The 9,164-nt window shown below is 35.4% G+C and overlaps 1 pseudogene; it reads left to right on the top strand.

The window, feature by feature from the left end:
• The window catches only part of LOC103467940 (cadherin-like protein 26), a 13,687-nt pseudogene extending 5,967 nt beyond the window's left edge, over positions 1–7,720 (top strand).
• The last annotated feature ends 1,444 nt before the right edge of the window (positions 7,721–9,164 follow it).

Here is a 9,164-nt window from a genome sequence, read left to right as displayed (position 1 = left end):
TGTTTTTAGTATGAAGCCGAGGCTGTGGAAATGCAAACCCATAAAGATATTTTAAGAGTTGCAGTAGAGGACAAGGACACTCCCAACACTGACGGCTGGCGAGCCAAGTACTACTTTATCAGCGGCAATGAAGATGGAATCTACACAATTGCCACTGACCCTAAAACAAATGAAGGGATCATTGGTGTTGTCAAGGTAACTGTTTTACCACACCTTACAGAAAATGTTCACTCATAATGGATTAAACTATGAGTTCACCAATTATTATCATAAGTATTATGAAGAGTTACTGAACATCTACACCTGTGTCTTCTTCAGGCAAAGAATTTTGACATAACCACCTTGGTAAAACTGCAAATCGGAGTTGAGAATGTTGAAGCTTTAACAGTCTGTAAAGATGGAAAATTAATTAAAGATTTAAGAAGCCTTCCACCAAAAGATTCTGTCAACATCACAGTGAAAATGGTTGACACTAATGACCCTCCGGTGTTTGAAATTACAAATACAGAAGAGGTATACCAGACAGAGGAATCAGAGAAAGGACAGGTGCTGTATACTCCTAAGGTTAAAGATGTTGACTCCCCTAACATCAGGTATGTTCTCAATGAAACCTCATTTATGTCCAGCATTATTTGCTTGTTTGGCAGCAAAACTACTTATGAGGTCAATCAATAATGGCGAGTTAGCTCTCTCACAACTGATCATCACTTGAGCAAGATTTGTGCAAGATAGTAATCAATATATTTTAGGAAGACAGAAAAAATTTTTATAAATTGAATAAAACATTATTATTTACTGTAGTGTAAATAACAAGATGCATGTTATGCCAGGTCTCTTCTAATGCCCCCCAACAACATTGGGGGCTGGTGTGATTGCAGTGTGCGGGTTTAATGTGCCTGACTGTGACTATATGACAAAAATTCAAACATCTAGACTTCAGTAATTTCTCTTTTACTAATAATGTTTTGTGGCTGAACACTGACATAGATTGTTTATCTTTCTTCTGATGATCAAATTGACCTACTGCTTGATTTCTTTTTGTCCAGGTTCGAACTGGTAGAAGACCCTGCTAATTGGGTGACTATTGATGCAAAAACAGGAAGAATCACAACAATCGAAAAGATGGATAGAGAATCACCCCATGTAGATCAGAACAATATTTACAAAATTGTCATTGCTGCCATAGATGATGGTATGACATTTCTAAACATTTGCAGCTACAATCAAAAGGCATAATTTATAAATTAATGAACTGAACTGAAACAAATTACCTATTCTGTGGTTTTCAAGGTTCCCCTCCAGCCACAAGTACATGCACAGTCACCGTCCACCTCAGGGATATCAATGATAACACTCCTATGCTGCTCAACAAGACTACCATTTTGTGTTCAAACGAAGCTGACAAGGTTGTGGTGCGTGCTAAAGATGCTGATGCTGAGCCATTCAGTGGGCCCTTTGGTTTCTCTTTGGCAGATGATAAAACTGCGAAAGACCGCTGGAAAATAGAACCTGAATATGGTTGGTCCACACCTTTGAAGCTTCACTACCAAAATTGCTAAAGTCAATAATCATTGTTAGGCCATAATTATGTATCTTTATGTTATAAACAGGTGAAGAAGTTAGCATTAGAATGCTGACAAAACTTCCCACCGGTAACTACTCTGTGCCACTGGTGATTCAGGACAAGCAGAACCAACCTTCAAAGGAGAGTTTATCCGTCGTGGTGTGTGAGTGTGTCGAACCCGATGTGTGCACTGGACCGAAGCCTCTGTCAACTGGCATTGGTATTGCTGCCATAGGACTAATTATTGCAGCACTGCTTGTTTTTCTGTGTGAGTACAAAGTAGTCAATTATTTATATGTGTACATATATAGTTGAAACCTGATATTTGCACACATTACATTAAAAAAAATCAAAAAGCACGTACACATTTTTTTTACACATTTTTTCTTACTCTTTTGCTCTGTGATGCACATATACTGACCACAATGCATGTAAACGTCTGAATTCAACGAAGGTTCCAATAAAAGTCTAAAAAATGTCCTCACTACATTTTCTGGTATTTAGCAAATAGAAATGTTTTTTTTGTAATTTGAAGTAAAGCAAGAAAAGTTTGTTCTGGTTTAACTTCAGGGAGTGACAGTGTCGTTTTATTGAGTGTATGTTAATGTATGCTGTACATGCTAAAATAAATTAGATCAATTCTTAATCACATTTAAAACCATTTAATTAACTTTACATGAACACACAATTTAAAACTCATGGGATATATATTTTAGGTTTTGCTTTAAAAGTAAATAGAATTCATAAACTTGGTGCTCAAACTATCTGAATGTGTCCACAGTGTTGCTTTTTGTTTTGACGCGCAAACAAAGAACATTGTTGATGCCTGATCTGAATGATGACTACAAACAGACACTGATGAAGTACAATGAAGAAGGACCGGGCACTGATTGCAAGGTAAGTTGTGAAGTGACTGTGCTGACTACAGAGACTGCCAATATCAGATCTCTGGACTGTCTTCATTAAATGGTTAACATTTGACATTTTAGCATCAAAAACTCTAAAAGATATGCACGTAAATAAACTGGATAGACATAAATTGGGTTCATTATACATTTTTGAATTACCGGAAAATCTTTGGGCCAGTTTTATTTGGAAAATGCCTTCAGATGACATTTGTTGTAAACTGGTTCCTATATAAATAATTTAAACTGAATGGAGAGTTTAACACTGTGAATATGATGCACAGCTAYTGCAAACATAAAAGGTATTTTTCCCTACTATTATTTTTTTGCCAGGYTGAGCCCAAAATCTTAGCATCAAAGACTATGGAGAGTATGACAGACGGCATCAAGCTGGGAAACATGCAGGTACATGTCACTAATTTTAGGTGTAAATTCCTGTTAAAGCCTTAMGCTGAGTCAGTGTGTGTAATTACTCTTGACTGAATAAAAGYTGTAAGTAAGTYGTATTATTATTAATGTCGTTGTGGTTATTGATATTTTTATTAGCTAAATCACAGAGGAATGTGTTGAATAATCCWGTATTTGAAAAGATGTGTCTTCAAGTCAATTYAAGTGTTGCAATGTGTCAATAACAACATGTATATCTTTTTCAATTTAAATTTAGTCCAAAATTAGCTTAGCTACTTAGCTGGAAATGTCATCTAAATGTGAGTTTAACCCTTTACAGTCTGATAAAGAGGACCATTGTCTTAGGCACTTTCAAAACTGAAGTATATTTTAGACAAACTATACCTGTTGCTATATTGCAAATGATATGGACTCTTTCTGACAAAATCGTCAAAATCTATTCAAAAGATGTATCTTTTGCAACTTTTTAAAATAAACATTAAATATATATAAAATATTTATTTTGTTTACTGATATAAAGAAAGATTTGAAATCTCCATGAAATCTCTGCTTCCAAAAGTGATTAACTGGTGCCTGATACCTGTAGTACTTAGATTCTACACCAGAGGGCGTAAGACAAATACATAATTTAATCCAGCAGGTTTCTTTTTTTTTTTTTAAATCCTAAACTTTTTAAGAAATCGGTGCTCTCAGAAATACAGATGTCAAATTTGATGTGTTAGGTTATAAAGGTAATTGCAAATATCACAAGTATAGTTTTTCAAACTCCTTTTATACAAAATTTACAAGCATATACAACTGCAAATTTTCAGCCTTCAAATTTATTTAAGGTCATTTGTTTGATTACATATCAAATCGAATAAATTTTTATTTGTATAACACATTTCAGCAACAAGGCAGTTGAAAGTGCTTTATATCATAAAAATACAGAAATCAACTATTGAAACACAAAATTTTTCCAAGTGCCATTATTAAATAGCAAAATGTTGGTTAGTGTTTCATTTATCATGGTACAAAAGCAACTGTAAACATTTTAGTCTAGAGTTCGAGGAATTCAGTGTTACAGCTGTTTTTGCACTTTTCTGGAAGTTTGTTCCAGATTTGTGGTGCATAGAAGCTGAATGCTGCTTCTCATTGTCTGGTTCTGGTTCTGGGGATGCAGACCAGACCAGAACCACAAGACCTGAAAGGTCTGATAGATTGACACAACAAAAGCAGATTTTTAATGTATTCTGGTGTAAGTCGTTCAGTGGTTGATAAACTAACAGAAGTGTTTGGGCATAGCATTGGTACTGGATTAGTGTAGATGTGCAGATTAATTCAAAGAAGTTGGCAAATTCATTGCAGACCCTGTTAGAGTGGAATTTAGGAGCTACAGTCACAGTGTGCGAGTGCCTTCTTTACTCATTTTTTGTTTTCAACTAGAACATTGAGGCCTCCCCAGGAATGGTCCAAAATATGGAAGCATGCTACACAACATACTCCAAAGTAAGCAACCAGTTTAAATATTCTCTTTTGGATCAAAGCTTAAGTAAATTCAATTTACATGCAGTTCTTTATGTCTGTTCCGTCAGTAATTTAGCTTTATTATAATGTACGTCTACAGGTGAGCTCAAACATGAACACATGGGACTCTCAGCAGCAGGGAGGCATCCACAAAAGCATGAAGGGGAATTCCAGAGTGAGTAATTATGGCTATATGTGGTTTGGTGAAACTGTGGCTGAATGCTGAGTTGCACAATACAACCTTTTATCCACAAGAGAGTGCTCAAAGAAATGTTTTTGAAGATTGATTGCAAGCTTAAACTTTTTTTTCTTTCTTTCCTTCCTTCCTTCTTTATTTTTTTTTTTGTTTTTGTTTAGTAACATCATAACTCATCCATACACACAGTTAGCATTTGCTGAAATTGCCACAGAAAATGGAGATCCATAAATGGATACTTCACAGAATATTTTGCATACGTCTCCAACTCTTTTGCTCTCTGCTGCACATTTACCTATTGCTGGCTTTATAGTATTTGTTGGAACTGCATGAATTAAAAGCTTAATGAGACAAATCATGTTGCTAAAAAGTTAAAAACCAAAATTATCCTGCATCAGAAAACAACCAAAAATTTCAGTGACTATGAACATGGTAAGAATAGCTAAAAGATGAAGCTAAAGATTGTTTTTTTGTTGTTGTTTTTTTCAGCACTCAACATGGTCATCCAACAGGAGGGGCACAGTTCAGGTAAGCAGACCTCTTTATTGACATTGTATTGCAAAAACATGACCATCCCTTCATTCCCCCGGAAAAAAAACCCGTGTCTGTTAGAGCACATTTTACCTCATGAATACAACAAACTTCAACACTTTTATTATGATTTTCTGTAAATCAACATCAAGTGGTATATTGATGTTTATATAAATGTAATATTAATAAAACATGATTTTCAAAATGTTCATGAAATTCATAAAGTGTGACTTAAATTTGTGTTAAAGAATTAGAAGCCATCTGGAAGACTGACAAACACACTGAATAAGTAAAGGAATTGAATACATATAAACGCAAAGAAACATGAACTGAAAGACAAAATCAAGTTGATCACTTGGAAATAGGCGTTCCCAGCAATACCGGCTGAGACCTTCCTCTTTTTACAATGTTCAGTTCTTTGGGAAAAGTCTGCCTTGAACATCGAATTTTAATCATTCTTGAGACCAAACAAATTTCTCCTCCTTTGTCAGCCACTGTGGGCATAAAAAATAAAAGCAAATTCACAAGTGTTAATGCTCATAGGTTGTGCAATCTGCAGATTGTTTTTTGGTAGCTATGCTACCAAAACATCAGAGTAATAGGTTAACGCTAACCATCCAGAGAGAAGAAACCTTTTGATTTAATTTTGAAGTTTTTAGCTACCTTCAACTAGGTATGTCTGCAGACGAAGTAGGCGTTTCCAAAGGAAGGGGCTTCTCAAGAGCCATTCATGATTGGATAAGAAAAAGAAATTAGGTGTTTCTGAAGGAACGCACCTGATTGGACAAAAAAACATCTAGCGCAACACAATTGGATGGGTGTGATCACCCACACAGTGTGCCATATTATCTTTATCTAAAATCAGAAAAACATTCATTAATATTGATAGCTTTGTTGTAAAAAAAAAATTGAAATTGTTCACATACTTATGTAATCAGATTATAATAAATGTGCAAAATATCAACTCAATGATATGTATGAATTTGTACATTTTCATATTTCTATCATGGCTGACATCTGAGCTTTCTTTTGGCAGAGGAACTACACCTTGAACCGTTCTATAAGTACCTGGTCAGATGGTCGTGTTAGCAGTCTACTGGACAGGGTAAGAGTTCTTTATCTCATATGTTACACACATGACAACATTGACGCAGTAGTGCAATTGATAAAACATTATGACATTTTCTTTTTGACCATAATCACATTAAAGACAGTTATTGAATCTCCTACAGAGCCACAAAAAAAAAAAAAAAGCTGAGTGTGAAGAAAGCATCGGTTAAAATTGGGTTTGAGTGTTTTAGATTCTTGTTAACGTGACTTTTTTTCTCTTTTAAATCCCATAGCGTCTTACAGTGGCTGATAGTAAGCCAACAGATGGCTCAGATGACCATCTGAAGACGTATCAATTCGAGGGGAATGGCAACAGTTGTATGTCACTGGATATACTGTCATCCGACTACCAACAGGATGATTTAAGCTTTTTGAATGATCTCGGACCACAATTCAAGACCTTGGAAAAGATCATTAGGAAAGATAAATCTGAAGTTCTTAGAGCAGAGAAGTCTGAAATTTGAAAAACATGCTGGAATCAAACATTCATCCCAATTAAATCTCTCTTGCCCTCTAGCTTGGTGTTAAAATGGATACAAGTGGACTTTTTCATAGTTGCATCAACATAATAGCTGAATTTTGTACATAATGTACATATACATACACATCATGCACCTTTAAAGTCAAGTACTGCACATCTGCATTTGAACATTACAAAGAGATAGAGTGGTAAAGCAGCTGCAGTTTGCTTGCTGCTGTATGAAGCAGGTCATGCTCTGATGATTAAGAAAAGTTGCTTTTTGTTAGAAATTGGATGTACTTGTTTGTGTCTTACTTTGTTGAAGCGAGCAAAATTAGTTCAATTTTGACAACTAACATATGAATACTTGTGGACATTGGGATTTTTAAAAAATTATTTGTACAATATATTATCTTTTTGTAAAGGGTTCTTTATGAGGATGAACAAAAAAAACTGGGTAAAGTGAGTAATGCTTTATTATTAAGCTGTAAACTTGTTCATACAACCGTGAGGCTCTAGTGGGGAAATAACGCTGAACATTTGACCAAATTTTATTTACTGCTTGTTGTGTGATATGAGCAATTTATAATTCTTATGGATTTTTTTCATTTTTTTAAGAAAAGTGCATGAATTGTATTATTGACATTGTTTAACATTACAAATAAATATTCACAGCAACAGAATGTGAATGTGTTAAGCATTTTCTCCAGTTTCCATCAGAACAATAAGAACATTTTAATTGGTCTATTTTGTGTTCTTGGCTCATTAAGTTTGTTAATAATCACAGGTTATAGATCTATGTGTCTTATCTGCCGAGGCTGAGTCACACATGAAAAACACATAACGGTGCTTTCAGTTTGTACTCGAAAGTCAGGTTTTTAGAGGTCTTTTCTGGGAATGGTAAAAAGAATGTTCCTGAAAGTTTGAATTGAAACTGAAGCAGCTGTAAAAAGTGGAGCCTTCTTGTTGTGTGGTTGCGTTAACAAAAAATTGTGATGTTACATTTTTGTCAGTTCTCATTAAACAACTTGTCAAACAAATGTGCTCATCAAGTTATTAAAATGTGTGTTTCTCAGTCCAGCCTACAGTCCCAACTTGAAGTCAATGTTTGGTAGAGTATAGCACTGCTCCTCTTATGCTATCACAGATGCAACACAGGGTGACTTGTGGAAACAAAAAAATGCAGAAAAAGCAAAAAGATTTTATATTACCAAGTCAAAACGTGGCTGCTTTAGTGAACTTAAGGCGGCACAACCTACACGAGAGTGTACTTAGCTTTGTCTATGTTTGTTTTTTGCTGAAGTTGTTCTAACAGCACAATGGTAAGATATGGGTCTAATCAGGAGCAAGTGCCCATGGTACTTGCACAAGATTAGGTATTTCTAAGCAACTTTATTTTGTCAAACTGTTGTGTAATTTGACTATCAGTTAGTATATGTTGTTTTGATAGAATTCATAAAGAATTTACCATATTTTCATTTGGCTCTAATATTGAGAATTGACAGTATAGTTTGTAGCAGAAAACAGGACAAAAGCATATTGCATGAAAGATCGTGGCTTTTTGTTGTATGACGTAGTTCTACTCAGCCTGCAAAAATGTATATAGAAATCATATTCTCATAGTAAACTTTATTGAAAAACTGCCGTCTGGCATCAGGAGTCTGTGCTTACAGCTTCAGCTTACAAAGCCTGCATATGGCTGTCTCCTCAAAAAAACCAAGCATGTCGAGTTCAGACTAGTTTACTTGGAATTTGAAAACAGCCAAGCGTGTCGTTTTCTGATTCCGTCGTTTGATCCTAAACCTTCCTGTGATAGTTCAGATGGCATTTCCACAGAATTTTCCTGCACACCACAGCAAAATCCTTATATCCTTGTATGTTTCTACGCTCCTTCGTGGGGGGGGCGCCGATTTATGTTTTCGCAACCACCTGAATAATGTGTAGTTGCGCTCCTGCCCATGACAATTCAACAATATTATTTTTACCTTTTATCTGGAAATAGTGTCTGTTTATTCTTGCCATACCGTCCTCTGTATTAATTATTGCTCGAAAGGTCTTGCCATACCAGTTTATTCCTCCGTATTTACTTTAGTTTCTTAGTTTATTCTTGCATTTTGTTCTTCATTCATTTCCATTTAGTTTCATTTGATTAATATTATCCTCTGTCGGTTTATTGCTATGTCCACTTTAGTTTCTTTCCTGTTGCTACATTTTATCGTTTATTGACCATCAGTAATTTTCACTCATCACCTGCTGCGCCGCCTAATCGTCATGTGTTTCACATCATGTGTTGATTTTTCACTGTTCAGCGTCGGATTCTCTGTTTTTATGCCATAATTCACATATAGTTCGTCGCTCCGTTTTGCCCGCTTCTCATGTTTCAGAATTTTACGCAATGTGCGCGGCGTTTTTTTTTTCTTCTTTTTTAACTCCCTAAGGTGCAGGGCGGTCGGGAAGCGTATCGATGGTGAAAAGGCAGACTGA

The sequence above is a fragment of the Poecilia reticulata genome, linkage group LG7 (assembly GCF_000633615.1).
Source record: "Poecilia reticulata strain Guanapo linkage group LG7, Guppy_female_1.0+MT, whole genome shotgun sequence".
NCBI classification, from domain to species: Eukaryota; Metazoa; Chordata; class Actinopteri; order Cyprinodontiformes; family Poeciliidae; genus Poecilia; species Poecilia reticulata.
This window is presented reverse-complemented; position numbering and strand designations above follow the sequence as displayed.